Below are 17,904 nucleotides of genomic sequence, written 5' to 3'. Positions count from 1 at the left end.
TTAAGGAGCTGATGGTCAATGAGGTTCTGCTGCTCTCTGCAACGGTCTAAGTGGCACTACATGTCACAGAAGGGCAGTAACCCATTGAAATATGTGAATGTAGATGCCAGACAGGGGGTGGGTTACAAGCTTCAGCAGAACTTGGGACCATAAGGGCTGAATCTGTGGGAGTCACTTCATGCTGGGAATATTGCACCAGTTTACAGGGCAGTGTGTATGCCAAGCACTTACTGAGGAGTACTCAGGAGCTGTCAGAGACACAGATGCTCATAACATATTTATGTACTCATTGGGGTGACATTCTATCATTTGGTTTGTCTGCAGGAGGAAAGTGCTCATAATCACATGCAACGCAACTGGAGAAGGGACACCCAGCGGAAAAACTCTCTGCCACTTTGAGGAGGTAACTTTTCTGGGCAGGACTGGGCCAGAATTGCAGCAATATTGAGCCTGGAGTCTCACTGTGATCCAGTAAGCATGCCTCCAATTTGCTAATGACAAATTGCACACAAAGGACTAACACATGAAATATTGTTGAGAAAAGGGATTGTGCATAACCATCAGCTAATTGTTTTTCAGAAACTGCTGCAAAAACTCAGTAGTTGTGGAAACATGTTTTGTATCCAGTCACCCTTCTTCAGAACGGATTGTAGCTGGGTAAAGGATGGTCCTGGACCTTAGCTGTCTCTAATCTATTTCCTGTACTTTGGCCCTCATCCCTTCTCTTCCCTCCCACAATAGTGACAGCATTCTCCTGGTCCTCACTTAACACCCCAATAACATCCACATTCAAAGGACCATTAGCCACCTCTAGAGGGATACCTGCAGTGCTCTAGTGAAGCTCAACATAAGCTGGAAAAACTGCACCTCATTTTCCTCATGGGAACTCTGTGGCTTTCTGGACTCAATATTGAGTTCAATCAATTTAGGACCTCAGCACTTTATTTCATATCTTTACCCCAATCCATACACACCTGGCCTTGCCATCACATGGACTCCTACTACAACCATCCCATTGTCGGCTACTAATTGTCCACATAACAGCTATTGATTTTCCCAGGCTAACGTTAACCTATTCCTTTGTCTGTTCAATTGTTGTCCCCTCTCTCTGGGCTCTATCTCCCACTCTCACTTACTCCTGCCCACTCCCCCCACCCGAGCTTCAGGATGTACACCACCTTTACCTAGCTGCAATCACTTCTGAGGTGGGGTTACTGGAACCGAAAAGTTAACTCTGCTTTCTCTCCACAGATGCTGCAAGACTGCTGCGATTTTCCAGCAATTTCTGATTTCCAGTGTCCGCAGTTCTTTGTTTTGTTTAGCTTATTGTTTTTGTTCTCCACTGCAGACCTTTGCAGCAACTCAGAAAATAAGATGTGGAGATAGCCTTGCCTTAACTCTATCTTGACCACCATCTCTCTGAATGATCGTGCAGAACCGTCAGAGACAGTATTCACATGCACCCTCCACTCCTGCAGGTACACTCGCCTTGGTCAAGGTGTGTTCTACTTTAGATTTGGGATCACAAGCTGGTGAGCACATCTCATACATCCACAGAGGTCTACAACACTGAAAAAAGGCCCTTTGGCAAATTGAGTCTGCACTGGTCAAAAACAACCACCTAACTATTCTAATCTCACACAAATATTCACAGCTGACAAAGGATGTGAGAGCCAAGGTCTCCCGGGACTGCTGGAGACTTGGTCCATCCAAAGCCCAGTGCTGATATCGAGCTTCCAGTATTGGCTGTTCGTGACCTGATCAGAGAGGCCTTGGAACATCTGGTACAGATATTACACACAGACTTGAAGAAAAGGTGGAGAAGTCCTTCCAAGTTTTGACTGCGGTTATGTCTCTGGCCTGCAAAATCTTGGCTCCCTCATTGGAAATGACGTGACCCAAATCTGGCAGAACACAGAGTTCTGTTGTGAATGTGCTCACTGCTTGTAGCAATGGATGCAGTGCAGCAATGGCTGGGTGAGGGGGGAACGAGGCACCTTAACATTCTCCGACATTTCCGCCACCTCCAAAAAGACCCCACCACCAGAGATATATTTCCCTCCCCACCCCTTTCCGCCTTCCGCAAAGACCGTTCCCTCTGTGACTACTTTGTCAGGTCCACGCCCCCCCTACAACCCACCCACCCATCCTGGCACTTTCCTCTGCCACCGCAGGAACTTTAAAACCTGTGCCCACACCTCCTCCCTCACCTCTAACCAAGGCCCTAAAGGAGCCTTCCACATCCATCAAAGTTTTACCTGCACATCCACTAATATCATTTATTGTATCCATAGCTCCCAATGCGGTCTCCTCTACATTGGGGAGACTGGGCGCCTCCTAGCAGAGCGCTTTAGGGAACATCTCCAAGACACCTGCACCAATAAACCACACCGCCCCGTGGCCCAACATTTCAACTCCCCTCCCACTCTGCCGAGGACATGGAGGTCCTGGGCCTCCTTCACCGCTGCTCCCTCACCACCAGACACCTGTAGGAAGAACGCCTCCTCTTCCGCCTCAGAACATTTCAACCCCAGGGCATCAATGTGGACTTCAACAGCTTCCTCATTTCCCCTTCCCCCACCTCACCCTAGTTTCAAACTTCCAGCTCAGCACTGTCCCCATGACTTGTCTGGACTTGTCCGACCTGCCTAGCTCCTTTTCCACCTATCCACTCCATCCTCTCCTCCCTGACCTATCACCTTTATCCCCTCCCCCACTCATCCATTGTACTCTATGCTACTCTCTCCCCACCCCCACCCTCCCCTAGCTTATCTCTCCACGCTTCAGGCTCACTGCCTTTATTCCTGATGAAGGGCTTTTGCCCGAAACGTTGATTTCGCTGCTCGTTGAATGCTGCCTGAACTGCTGTGCTCTTCCAGCACCACTAATCCAGAACCTTAACCTCCTTCCAGGTGTTCCTTCTCTTCAAGGCGTCCGGGAGATACTATTATGCAGACGAGGAGCTTCATCACAGGACACCCCCTGCTTCTCTATCTCCCCTCTCTCAATGACCCTGTGGGCTCCAGCAGGTTAGATTGAGGAGGTGCACGCAATTGTCATCCATCTGTGGCTGTTGTCTGAGCAGTGAGTGCAGCCATGTCACTGTATGTCTTTCTGGTGCCTGCACGGTCAGTTTTCTTTCTATTGCATTGTCCCCATCTGGAGAACATTTCAGGCAGAATGAGAAATGTGCCAAACCACAAATGCATATGGCATTCCAATGTAACATGCGTATGCATTTGTTTGTGCCAAGGCGCTGCAATAGTCCTCCTTTCAGGTGCTCAAGGTCACGGATGTGTGCTGCGTTATGTAGGAATTGTGTCCCTATCCTGCAGGAAGAGGCACCGCAGGCTTGACTGTGGAGCATAAGTCTCAGAAGTGAAATGTGTTTTCTTTTAATTCAACCCCTAGAGCAGAACACGATAATATCAGCGGTGTTAAGGTGAACCTGTAAAATTCAACACAGGGCATCAGCATGAAAGAGCAATGCAATAAAAGAAAAATGTCTGCACACATGTATCATAGAATCCCGACAGTGCAGAAAGACACCATTCAGCCCATCGGACCTGCACTGACCCTCCAAAAGAGCATCCCACCCAGCCCCACCCCATCTCCATAAGCCCATACTTACTATGGTTAATTCCACCCAGCTTGCACATCTCTGGACAGTGCAGGGCAATTTAGCATGGCCTGTCCACCTAACTTGCTTTTCTTTGGACTGTGACAAGAAACTGGCACATTCAGCAGAAACCCATGCAGACACAGGGAGAATAAGGTTCACAGAAAAACACTCAAGCTTGGAATCAAACCCAAGTTTCAGGTGCTATGGGGCAGCAGTCTAACTACTGAACCACTGTGCTACCCTTCTCAGACTTCCAGCCATCAGAAATCGATAATCCTGAATGGCATGGAGTGTCTTAATTGACCTGGAATCTGCTGGCAATGATTCTATTTCTATGAGGATGGGGAGAAGGCTTGTCAGAAGCTTAAAAACTGACATAGCCAGGCTGTGCTGAAAGGTTTGTTCCTGGGAATGTTGTGTAAGTATTTGAGGCCATGTTTATCTTTCAGTTTTGCAACTACGTGTGAGTAGGCGGGCATGTTAAGTGGTGATCACCAAGTCGCTCCCTTGCCAAGATAATCCAACCTAGCACGCATCATTCAGCTCATTAAGAGCTATCAGGCATTGTTTAGGTGAATTTCTTGGCCCATCACAGGCTTTGATACCAATCACAGTAGCCACTGCCCAATTAGAGAGGAGCTATTAGTTAAGACTTAGGCCTCCTACTCAAGCAGCAAGAAGATGAGTATTGTTTTTCCTTCTTCTTCTTCATGCTACAGAGTTCAGATCATGTGGAGAGGTGGAATGTGAATGGGTCAGAGGTAGGAAAAGGAATGGGGAGGGCCACAGCTTTCAGAGGCCACCCCCGCCAGAAAAATTGGAGTCCCCAGAACAAGGCAGGTAGGTCACCCAGGTTTCCCAGTCAGGAAAATAAAGACATTCCTCACCTACCGGGAAGGCTGGTAAATAGAGGAGTGAAAGGTTGAAGCCTATAAATAGCTATTTATGAATTACTTAAGGACTTTAATTGTTTATGGATCAAGAATATTCCCACAAGACTCCCTCAGCTAATTCACAAGAAAGGGGCAAGTATTTCACTGGGGCCTAATCACCCAATTATTTCCCCATCATACGTCTCTCTTATTACATCCAGGGAAGGGACAATTCTGCCCTATGCCAACAATAGTGTGAGTGAAAACCATTTTGAAAATTGAATAAAATAAATCAATGTAACTCTCAAGTATGCCCAACTGCAGGAAAGCGTGCAGATATATAGACAGAAAGCACTTCACTTCAACCTTCTATTTCATCATCTCAGCTACTGACCCCTAGTTCTGCACATAAAACTGTTCGATAAAATACAATGGGATGGCCTATCACATCTCCATTCCCCTCCAACTGCCTAGAGATCCAAATATTTTTATGCCTGTGTATTTCAAGATTAGATAATTGATGGGAAGTTCTCTCAGGACCTTTGCCTAAGTGATAATAGATTATTGATCATTCCCAACAAGTGAACAGAGCAGGTGAATCCCTTGATGGTTCCAAATGGTACAAAATATGTGGATCATTCATTTTCCCCAGGAGGCAATTGCCTGCAAAGGATTTTGTTGACATGTCAGCTGCATTCAAATGGACTGGAACATGGAAAGTGCAGTAATGGGGTAGCCATCTTTGTGGAAAGTGCAGTAATAGGGTAACCATCTTTGGCTGAATTTCAAGTTACAATTTTGGTGTTATGAAAAGTTTCTGTCTCTAAAAGTTCCAATTATGTTTCCAGCTGATTGATTAAAAATCATTTTCCATAAAATGCCTTTCATGAGAGTACCTTGAATTAAATTATCAAGGAAGAATTTCTGAATAAACTGTAAGTGACCTTAACTTTTAATCAATGGTTAGATTAAAGAATGCACTGCTCAATATATTCAGTGCTGGTAGATACTGAAATGATAATCAAAGTTTCAGAGCTGCCTCCGCTTTTAAGAAAAATTGGCATGTGGAAGAAGAGACTGGGAAGTGAGTGGGGGAAGGGGATTTTCCTGCTTCCTGGCAATATAATAAGCAGCATGTTCTGAGTTTCTGGAAATCTAAAAGGGGAGAGTGAACAAGTAACTGAAATATATTCATGACTGATGTTAATGCAATTAGTTATTGATCTTGTTACATTTTTTCAATCAATGTTTGGAACTGATCTACTCACAGTTTATTCTATTAATGACTAAATTGGCACATTCTGGCCATTCATCTTACATCTGTAAATATTCCATTTTTTGTAACCCACCCTCACCCCAAATTTTTTTCCCTCCTTTCCTGATTCATGCTGGACTCCAGTAGGTGGTGGTAACATCCTCCAGTGCCTCACCCATTTCCTGTGATAAGACAGCACACCGAACGATGCCAGTCTGTTCTGTCATGAAGGACACCACACTCACTCTGCTATCTCCACTCCCTCCACTCCTCCAAACCCCCACCAGCACACACACACTCACAAACACATGCACACACACGTCACTAGCTAATGATCAAGAGCAGAAACATTGGCTGAATGCATGTCTCACAAGCTTGCATCAGCAAGAGCAAATGCAGTGTCCTGAGTGGTTCTCTTAGCTAGTGGAATGGGTATAAGGATAAGTGGCTTCTTTGTTCACATGGCTCAGTGCTAATCAAATGAGACCCAACAACTACAGTGACCAAGGCCCTAAGTTGCTGAAGTGAAGATAAACTCTATAAGATGAGTACAGGGACAAAAAGCCAGAGATATACCCATGAGCCTTTTTTGGTATTCAGTAAGTGAAGGCTGGAAAGTTATCATTTCCAGGCAACTGGGTTAAATGAAAATTTCTAGCCCACACGTTCAAGTACAGAGAAGGATTAATAATATCTCCAACAAATGGAGGTCCATTCAATTCCACGTGGGTTACAGCTGTGCACTGCAATTTTCCCAAAATAAATTTCAATTTGATGTATAAAAAGAAGTCCAGAAAATAGATTGACTTTATATAATCAAAGCCAAAATTTAATGAAGATCAGAAATTTGCTCGGCAGTGAGTATTGCTGGGATTTTCACAACTGGTGCCATTCAGATAACATCATAGAACATAGAACATAGAACAATACAGCACAGAACAGGCCCTTCGGCCCACGATGTTGTGCCGAACATTTGTCCTAGCTTAAGCACCTATCCATATACCTATCCAATTGCCGCTTAAAGGTCACCAATGATTCTGACTCTGCCACTCCCACAGGCAGGCAATTCTATGCCCCCACCACTCTCTGGGTAAAGAACCTACCCCTGAGATCCCCCCATACCTTCCACCCTTCACCTTAAATTTATGTCCCCTTGTAACACTCTGTTGTACCCGGGGAAAAAGTCTCTGTCTACTTTATCCATTCCCCTGATCATCTTAAAAACCTCTATCAAGTCACCCCTCATCCTTCACCATTCCAATGAGAAAAGGCCTAGCACTCTCAACCTATCCTCGTACGACCTATTCTCCATTCCAGGCAACATCCTGGTAAATCTCCTCTGCACCCTCTCCAAAGCTTCCACATCTTCCCTAAAATGAGGCGACCAGAACTGCACACGGTACTCCCAATGTGACCTTACCAAGGTCCTATACACCTGCAACATCACCTCACGACTCTTGAATTCAATCCCTCTGCTTATGAATGCTAATACACCATAGGCCTTCTCACAAGCTCTATTTTCCTGAGTGACAACTTTCAAAGATCTATGAACATAGACCCCAAGATCCCTCTGCTCCTCCACCTTACTAAGAACCCTACCGTTAACCCTGTATCCCACATTCTTATCTGTCCTTCCAAAATGGACAACCTCACACTTGACAGGGTTGAACCCCATCTGCCACTCCTCAGCCCAGCTCTACATCATATCTAAGTCCCTTTGCAGCCGACAACAGCCCTCCTCACTATCCACAACACCACCAATCTTCGTATCATCTGCAAATTTACTGACCCACCCTTCGACTCCCTCTTCCAAGTCATTAATAAAAATTACAAACAGCAGAGGACCCAGAACTGATCCCTGTGGAACTCCACTTGTAACTGGGCTCCAGGCTGAATATTTACCATCTACCACCACTCTCTGACTTCGACAGGTTAGCCAGTTTTCTATCCAACTGGCCAAACTTCCCACTATCCCATGCCTCCTGACATTCTGCATAAGCCAACATGGGAAACCTTATCAAATGACTTACTAAAATCCATGTACACTATATCCACTACTCTACCCTCATCCACATGCTTGGTCACCTCCTCACAGAATTCAATAAGACTTGTAAGGCAAGACCTACCCTTCACAAATCCGTGCTGGCTGTCCCTAATCAAGCAGTGTCTTTCCAGATACTTATAAATCCTATCCCTCAGTACCCTTTCCATTATTTTGCCTACCACTGAAGTAAGACTAACTGGCCTGTAATTCCTGGGGTTATCCCTATTCTCTTTTGTGAACAGGGGCACAACATTCGCCACTCTCCAGTCCCCTGGCACCACTCCCATTGACAGTGAAGACGAAAAGATCATTGCCAATGGTTCTGCAATTTCCTCTCTTGCTTCCCACATAATCCTAGGATAAATCCTGTCAGGCCTGGGGGACTTGTCTATCCTCAAGTTTTTTCAAAATGCCCAACACATCTTCCTTCCTAACAAGTATCTCCTCTAGCTTACCATCCAGAAAAGTTTTCATGGTCAAAATTAATCTATAATGTTCTGTGTGCACACAGAAGTGGAAACCAGGGAGCTCTAAATTCTCTCCACAGAATTCCCACTCTCAAATGAAATAATGGTTGGGAGGGACAGCTATTGCTTTAATTGAGTCAATTTACTAGACACACCTTGATGTTATCTTTTACACATCTGATCAGTCTGAGTTACATGAGTTGATCTCAGCTGGGGCACCAGCTGGAGGTTTACAATTCACTTCGATGAGGGAAGGGAAGGGAAGAGAAAGATCAGCGAAAGTTCTCATTCTTGCTCATTCTCCAATGGCCCCTTTTGAAAGTTCTGCTGAGGAGATCAAGTTCCACCCGGAAGAGTTTCACCTGTCAAATTGGCTGTTGACCTTCATTATGTGCCTCACTCTTAAAAGAATAACCATCTGTGTTTTTGGAGATGCCCACAATTGGCACCTATTTGTGATAGGATTTTCTTTTGGAAGATTTGCTGCCACTTAGCTTTCTTCTGGTAGGGTTTATTAGTATTAATTGGGGAACTACACTATAATACACTACATCTTCGGCAGAAGAGGTACATACTTGAGCAACAAGAAATAGTTTCTTATGTTATAGTAGGATAATTGGTTATATTACCTTAAGACTGGTTGATTATAATGACATAAGGTTAGGGACATTATTATCTCTGAGATAATAATTAGGTAAATGCTGCACAGCGTGGAATATAGAAATGACTAACAACAAACTGACAAGATCCTCACAAGGACAGTCATTTAGATAACATTGGCAGAGATATTCCAAAGCTTCCAAGATAACTCCTTCAGACCAATTGCCTTGTACAATAACTTCAACCAAAGGAGTGACACATTTTATGTCTGTTGTTTAGTGGTAGCAATTTAGACCCTAAGTTAGTAAGTTGTAGGATTGGGTACTAGGTCAGAGTCCTCATCTACTGGCTCAGTGCCACAGCACATGGATTATTTGGGAGTAATCAGGAGTGATAACCATGGCAGACTTTTACATTTCTTTAGTTCAGGAATGTTGATGTCAATGTGAATTAAGACCACAGAATGAGAATGAAAGCTGGTACTATCTGCTCTGTAGCAATCAACATTACACAATGAGGGACCTTCAGTGACTGTTTTAGTTTTATGTTTTAATATTTTAGAAGTACCCTTCATCAGTTTCAATGAGCCTGGCTTTATACTTTAGTTTGGCAATGAACCATTCAAGGCACTTCAAACAACTTAAGCAGAAAAAAATGCTTTTGGCATAAACATGGTTGTCTCTTATAAATTATAGGATTGTTCTAACAGGAGATTGAGTTTCTATTTGGATGAAAAGGCTTCAAAAAGATATTTCTGATAATGTCACCAAACTAATTTTATTTAGAATTTCTTATTTTGCAAACATGGATTGCAGAATTTACTGCAAATTTCAATCTCTCACTTCAATCTTTTAATGAGGGCTACACATATAAGTTTACTTTCCGTCAATGTTAAATATGAGCTTTGTACTTTCAAAGCCTATTGATACATTGGAGGGAGGTCAGAAAAAAAGTGCCAAGGGCTTCAAACGAAATGGTGCCATATTAACAAAAGTTAGTATTACTTAGAACAATACTGGACTCCACTAACTCCTGGTGATTTTTTTTTTGCATTGTGATAAGCACTTTAGAAACTAGCATCTGGATTTTTAGCCTATGCCAGTGGCCAAAGCAGGGTAGTTGGGCCATAGAGCTTCAACCCCAACAGCCTCTGTGCTAGTTCACAGGCTACATCCAGTTATGTTTCTGTCATGACCATCCTCTTTCCTTCACTTGGTCTAAGTTCCTACTTCATTTATAGTGGTAAAGAATAAATGCTTAGCCTTCAAGAGCAGAGGCTCTTTTCTTTTAAAAAAATATAGCTTATTTTGAGATAGAAATTAGGTATAAGTAAGTATTAGCAAGTTAGATATTGTTACTAGGACAATGAGGAGACTTTGGAGTCTTCCTCCAAATTTATAATCTATTCTCCCTTTGTCCCACCCAAGTCCTTGTGATTTCATCACATTGAGACGAGCTTAATCCTTTCTTCAGAAACAGTACCATATACATTCCATCCATTTTCCTGTTTGCAAAAGGAAGAGAGTGAGGGCAGCCTGCCCACTGTTAATTGGTAATCAGTTGAGCTGCTTAAGTGCCTATTGAAGGCTGATGTTGAGGCCAAAGGGTAAAAAATGAGGTCTGCAGATGCTGGAGATCACAGTTGATGAACTCAGATTTCTCCAGTTTCCTCATTTCCCCTCCCCCCACCTTGTCTCAATTGGTTCCCTCAACTCAGCACCGCCCTCCTAACCTGCAATCTTCTTCCTAACCTCTCCGCCCCCACCCCACTCCGGCCTATCACCCTCACCTTGACCTCCTTCCACCTATCACATCTCCATTGCCCCTCCCCCAAGTCCCTCCTCCCTACGTTTTATCTTAGCCTGCTGGACACACTTTCCTCATTCCTGGTGAAGGGCTTATGCCCGAAACGTCGAATTTCCTATTCCTTGGATGCTGCCTGACCTGCTGTGCTTTAACCAGCAACACATTTTCAACTGATGTTGAGGCCAGCTGAGATTTTCCAGTCTGCCTCCAGGCCTCTCAGGAAGCAAAGAACAATGCAGGCAGGATTACCTACACTCACTGCCACCTTAATTTAGCAGTACCAAGGGTCACCTGTAGGAAGTGCTCCCTCCAACAAGAGCAACCTAGCAGGGGGGACCATTATCAAATTTGAAAATGTTTGGGGAGATGGCACCTCTATTTGATATGTTCTCCTTTACCACATTGGATACCACCTCTTGATACAACTTCCAAGCTGGAGGGTTCCCTATTTTCCAGCTAGATTCGAGATCATGCCATCCATTCTCAAGTAGATGGCAAAAACACACTTTGATCAGTAATAGGTTAGTTCTGGGAAAATCACATTAAATGACTGTCTGTTTTCTCCGTGCTAGCTTCTGACCCCCATCACCAGCAATGATAAACCTGCCCCTAGGTTTTGAACCCCAGAGCACTAATTTATGAGTTCATTGGTATTGAGGCTTTCTCGTGATATTGTAAATAAAAATATAGATCATATTCTCCAAGAGCAATTACGTTCTGAACTACACAAGTGAGTGTCAGAGAAAGGGCTAATTAAGTTAACTGGCAAGATTTAACACAGAGTAGTCAGTTCAGAATATAAGCTCTGTTCAACCCAACAGAGCCCCTGAAGTTACAGGGCTCTGCAAATTACATTTCGACAAGCTGATGGCAAAAGAAATGCGATTGATTTTGTAAAACGCCTGCTTGCAAACTGAAACATTCTCCCGAGTCTGACATATCCTGAGAATTTTCCCAAGCACTGCTGTGAACCTGCCAAACATCACAACTTCACACAGCTTAGTGTGAACTCACAGGCCTGCAAATACATAAAGGCTCATGGAAATTTCATATGGGGGTTTCCAGCTGTAAGCCATCCTTATGCATGTGAAGAAGATCAAAGGAAAGCAACTGTTTTGCAAATATTCCTCAAAGTAATAATAGTCACAACTGGCAAAGTTTTTTTAGTGTTTATTATTTTGCTTTTGGGAAAACAAGTTTTGTTTCACAATGAGAACTGAGATCCATAACACCTACATGTCTGTGTTTTTATGGCTTATATAAGTGTTATGTACCCTATGGTCCTGACATCTTTCATCCAAATTAGTATTGCGTTCTTGTTTTTTCGGGACTCAGAAATGGTGTAATCCAATTAGGAGTCAAGTATTTGTTTGAAGACAAAAATATGTGTTTTTAATAGAAGTATTAACAAACTAGAGCAACTCACACTCAAAAATGAAGTTGGTAACTCGAAAAATAAATCATAATGCAACTTTTGGTTTGTGGAATGCAATGGACAGTCAAGAGCCATTTTACATTTTGAGGAAAAGCTTTGAGTCAATGGCATTGTCCTACTGGACTGTCACATCTTCATATTTGTGCTGTCATATTACTAATGATATGTCATGGTAAGCATGAGTTGATATGGATTAGTGGTGCTGGAAGAGCACAGCAGTTCAGGCAGCATCCAAGAAGCAGTAAAATCGACGTTTCAGGCAAAAGCCCTTCATCAGGAATCAAGGCAGAGAGCCTGAAGGGTGGAGAGATAAGCTGGAGGAGGGTGGGTGTGGTGAGAAAGTAGCATAGAGTACAATAGGTGAGTGGGGAGGGGATGAAGGTGATAGGTCAGGGAAGAGGATGGAGTGGATAGTTGGAAAAGAAGATAGGCAGGTAGGACAAGTCATGGGGACAGTGCTGAGCTGGAAGGTTGGAACTAGGGCGAAGTGGGGAAAGGGGAAATGAGAAAACTGTTGAAGTCCACATTGATGCCCTGGGGTTGAAGTGTTCCAAGGCGGAAGATGAGGAGTTCTTCCTCCAGGCGTCTGGTGGTGATGGAGTGGCGGTGAAGGAGGCCCAGGACCTCCATGTCCTCGGCAGAGTGGGAGAGAGAGTTGAAATGTTGGGCCACGGGGCGGTGTGGTTGATTGGTGTGGGTGTCCCAGAGATGTTCCCTAAAGCTCTGAGTTGATATGGTTAGAAGTCTTATAAAGTCTGTACAGGCAGGTTCTGTCCTTGAATCCATTCACAAGTCAATTTGTACTCAAGTCAGAACACAGTGCAGAACAATATAAAGCAGCTGTCCATTGATAAAGGAAATGTTTGTATGTTGGATCTTTAAAATTACACCCTGTATGAGATTGTTTTCATAAGTTGAATGATTGGAAATGTCCTGTAAATTTTGACTTTGTTCAGGCATAACTTTGTTCAATGTACAGACAAATGTGGAAACTAACTGTATTAAACTGAAGTCCTGAAACCTCAGTGTAGAAACTAGATGGATGACTTTGAATGCCATGATGACAATAGCTTATAGAAATGTATGTGTATACAGTAATCACAAGTTATATTTTCTTCTTCTTTCTGACATTCCTGTGGCTTCCAAATACCAATAAGTATGAGGCTAATAAGGATGTTGCTTTCATCCTGGACATTTCAGCTTGACTGAGTTGATAGCCTTCTTGTTTTTGATCATGACATCAGGGCCCACTCCAGTTTGTAGTTTAAAAATCTAAGCTAGCACTCCATTAAAAGATGGAAGATGAGTTGCATCCTGTTTTGCCAAATAAACTAGGTAATATCTGCTACTGCTTATCAAGAAATGAGGTCATCTCTACAATGTGAACATAGCATCTGAGATACAGCATTGGTCTTAGTGAATATATTAATGTTAGCCAGGTTTTCTCATTGCTTGTGGCAGGTAAGATTAAAATAATGATAAGAATAATTGTGATTTATTTAATGCCTTAGCATCTCAAAAATCTTTTAGTGTTTTATGCAATTTGATAATTTTAAGAAGACAGAAACTAGCATCTGGTCATTCTACATGAATAATCTTGCCAATGCTTTGAATGACAGACATCAAGTTTATTTTGAAGTAAAGAGGTAGCCCTGTCATAAACCAGATAGAAGAATGGTGACTTTAGCTTTGGAGAGAATTTGGTGTCACAACTTTGCAAAAATCTTTTTAATTTGAGGACATTTTATGCAAAATTGGAGCTTTTTTTATGTCCATGATGCTGACAAGTGAGGAAGGTACAAAGGGAATCTCTAATTTATGAGTGTCCGAATTACAATTCCATGCTGGGACATCATTTAAAACATTCAACGTATGAACTTTTATGAATGAGTACTTTATACTGTCCTGCATTGTGTTGTAACTTGTGTACAAATCAACTTGCAAACAGACTCAAGAATGGAACCACTGGTATCCACTGGAAACAGAAGAGAGAAAGCATCATGACCAAGGGTTAGTTTGTGGTATTTTAGTAATACATTCTCAGTAAGAGTAATGGGAGAGTAGTACAACAATGAACAATGCTTCTGTTTTTGTTGCCAGGAAATGGATGGTCCAGCATCTCCAAAGGACCAGTTCCAGTCCTCGCTAGTGCAGGCCCAACTTCTCTTTCATAGGGGGTGAGGTACCCAATGTCTGCCACCCCATCACCTATCCTGGCTTTTTCAGCACTTTTATGGGCTACTTTCTCTTGGAATGAGAGAATGGGAGAGATTGTGTGAGACAAAAGTAGGTGACACTGCTGTTAGTGTGGGTGCAAATGATGATGGGGTGTCCAAAGCGAGTAAGTGAGCAGCACAGAGGCCATTCAGGTTTATTAATTTTGGGGCAATTGGAGGGGTGAGTGCATGTGAGGAAAGGTGTTGCATGCATTGGTGAGAGTGGTAGAGCATGAGGCTTGGTAGGAGACATTAGCAAAGATTGAGTGAGTGTAAGGTAGCAGATGATAGCACTTACCCTGGAAGAGTGGAGAAAGTTATTGGCATTCTTCTGGAATATTAAGATCACGTGACTTGGATGGCAACCTCAGACCAGGTTGGTGAGATCTGGTGCTTTGGTCTCTTCTGCCAGTCCTGGGCAAACAAGATGTCCTGCCTCTGCATCATCCTATTCATCAAAACATCCAGGAAATGCCAGGTCAATTTCCCTCTGTCTGCAATGTCCAGAAAAAAACATCTCCAACTATTCAGAGAAACTATAAACTGCTAGCTCTTGACCAGGCACAAGGAAGAGAGACCCTACTCTAGCCTCTAATTCGCTCCCGATTCCTTGTATTCAGGTCCTGACTTTGGACCTCTTACCCACTTACCACACAAGCCAGCAGTCATCCCATCCCCACAGTCTTGCTCCCCATTTGGCCGTGAGCCAAATGAAATTACTCCCATTTTACACAGCTTGCTGCTCATCCAAACAGCAGCCATGTCCCACTCACATGGGGTGCTGCTGATAGGCTGACTCATAAACTGATCAGCAGCAAACACCAGACCAGATCGGGGTCTAATTGGAGGAACACATCCTTGCAGAATCTTCCAGTTGTCCTTCCTGTAATTGGAAACCCAGTGGCCAGACTGACAGGACCATTTTGGGGGAAGGGGGTGGGAGGGCATATTGTGGCCCACAGATCCGGTTGCCTGTTGGGGAAGCCTGATCTGTAAAGGTCACCTGCTTTCATGAGCTAAACCCTGCAAGATTGGGCTCAGATTGCTGCTACTTTGTATTCAAAAACTAAACATTCTCACATAATCAGCTTACCCTTAAATGACTGTTTTCATTCATCTGAGGCATTCTTGTAATTGAAAACGTCAAGAATCGTGACTAAGTAAATCTGACTTTTATTATTGAATGACTAGTTTCCTGATGCCTCACATGGGCTTTTCTTTTTTATCTCTGGTGGCATAATTTCTTCATTATAGTGGAGATCTGAACTTTGAACAAAACATTTTTATTCACATGACTATTGACAAAGTCTTCAAGAATGTCACCACAAGGCCATTTCTTAAAGCCACATTAAATAAATCGGAAGTTGTTCATTCATTTCCTCACAGCTCACAAAGTTAGTGATGACCAATGAGCTTTGCCCCAGATTTAACTCCTTCTTAAATGCTATTTTTCCCTTCAGTTAACTAGATTTGTAATCATGATAGTGAATCAGGTTAATGCAAGCATGTGAAGATAAACTCATCACAACTCAAACTTAGCCAAAACAAAATTCAGCTCATGAAGTCAAACTTTTTGCCTTGTACTCTGTGGACTAGAACCCCAAAATAATGTTAGAAAGGAAGAGTAAGTACAACATAAGGAGAGGATTTTCTGAAGAAGGGTCACTGGACCCAAAAAGTTAACTCTGCTTTCTCTCCACAGATGCTGCCAGACCTGCTGAGTTTATCAGCAATTCCTGATTTTGTAAAAGAAGATGATGCTGATTTGTGGGGCCATGGTTGGCAGGGAGATGCAGCAGGAACTATTAAACTTACTTGTTCAAATTCAAATCAGACAAGTAGACTGTCAGTCAGGATGCTGTCGGAGAGATTCAGTATGTTTTGGCTGACTCCGTAACCCAGTTCTCAGTGAGAAAAGTGCAATGAATCTAGCTTCACAGGCAGAAGGATACCACCAATTCCATACTTTAATTTTAAGCTCTAACATTGTTATTGAGAGTACAGAGGAGCTTCAATTATCTGGCATTCAATTATCTGAATTTTCGATTATCCGAACAAGATAGCAAGGTCCTGATGCTTGGTGAAATTGTGTTATCCAGCATTCAATTATCCGAACATTCGATTATTCGCACAAAATACTCCCCACCCGGGTCTTTCGGATGATCGATGTTCCTCTGTATTACAGAGAGAAAGCAGTGTTACAAACAGTTACAGAGTGCTGACTTAGCGTCCCTGTTTTTATCTCTCTCGATCAGCCACAACAATTTTTCATTCTTTTCAGCATGCTTTCATTAAAACATTGCATTAATCAAAAGAGTTATTTGCAAGTGTTTCTTGCATGAATGAAAGAAATTTTATTACTTACTAGCTGCAATAAAAATCATAAAACCAAATATCCAACCAGGGTCAGTAATCTAGAAGCCTAGGCTAATCCTCTCATAAAATTCACTCACATGACAGACAGTGAAATTTGAATTTAATAAAAATCTGGAATTAAATGGATGATCTCATTGTAACTATGTAACTCCTGTTGATTGTTGCAAACATCCATCTGGTTCACCAAGGTCTATCAAGGATCTAACTTAGTCTGGCCTACATATGACTCCAGGCCAACAACGTGATTGGATTTTAACTTCCTAATGAGTCAATTGGAATGGGCAATAAATGCTGGCCTAGTTGGTGATGCAAACATCTAATAAATTTTAAATAAAATTTTAAAAAGGGAGATCCAAGATGGCGGCGACTCAGCAAGTCTGAGTTTACAGTGCTCTTCCCAAAACCTGGGTAAAGTGAGTTACTCACCCCCACCACACTTACCAAACCACCCAAAAAAATTTTCTAACCTTAATTAGCTGCTTACTATTATATTTAAGCAGTTTAATATTAAGTGGATAATGAGTAAACCAAAGGGATCCCGCAGCTCTCAGAAAACAAAGACCCCTCCCCCACCCTCCTCTCCTCCTCCGGCTGCAGCTGATGTAAAAACAGGCCTTGAAGAGATGATTGCCAGGCTGGAAACGACACTCGTCAATTTCATCGCAGAATCCAGACAGAGATGGAATGCATTCGAAGAAAAGTTACAAAAGTACAGCCAGGCTCTCGAGGAACTGCAGGGCCGAGTGGAGGGGGCGGAGCTAAAGGCCACGACCTCCGAGGCTGCAGCACAAACAGCTGCAGAACAGGTGCCAGCTCTGGAGCAGAGAGTCCGGGCCTTTGAAATCTACATGGATGACCTGGATAATAGAAATCGGAGAAAGAATATCCGTCTTCTGGGCCTCCCTGAACAAGAAGAGAAGGGACAGTTAGTAGTATTTCTGGAGCGATGGTTGCCCCAGCTTTTAAACCTGGGGGCTGAAACTGACCGGGTAAGGGTGGAGTGGGCCTACCGGGTCGCAGTACGCGGATCTGGCCCAAACCAGCGCCCACGCCCGGTCCTGTTCCGGCTGCAGAGTTATAGGGAGAGGCAGATACTCCTGGATGCCTCCAGAAATCTTGGAAAGGATCCTAAAGCTATGATTCATGAAGGATCCAAGATTATGTTATTTCAGGACTTCTCCCCGGCTTTGGCCCGAAGGAGGAAGGCGTTT

At 43.2% G+C, this 17,904-nt stretch overlaps 1 pseudogene; it reads right to left on the bottom strand.

Moving 5' to 3' along the window:
* LOC132829211 (prefoldin subunit 4-like) overlaps positions 1–15,079 on the bottom strand; it is a 52,690-nt pseudogene extending 37,611 nt beyond the window's left edge.
* Positions 15,080–17,904: the final 2,825 nt, after the last annotated feature.

The sequence above is a fragment of the Hemiscyllium ocellatum genome, chromosome 28 (genome assembly GCF_020745735.1).
Source record: "Hemiscyllium ocellatum isolate sHemOce1 chromosome 28, sHemOce1.pat.X.cur, whole genome shotgun sequence".
Taxonomy (NCBI): domain Eukaryota; kingdom Metazoa; phylum Chordata; class Chondrichthyes; order Orectolobiformes; family Hemiscylliidae; genus Hemiscyllium; species Hemiscyllium ocellatum.
The sequence above is the reverse complement of the archived record's forward strand: the minus strand, read 5'-3'. Positions and strand labels throughout refer to the sequence as shown.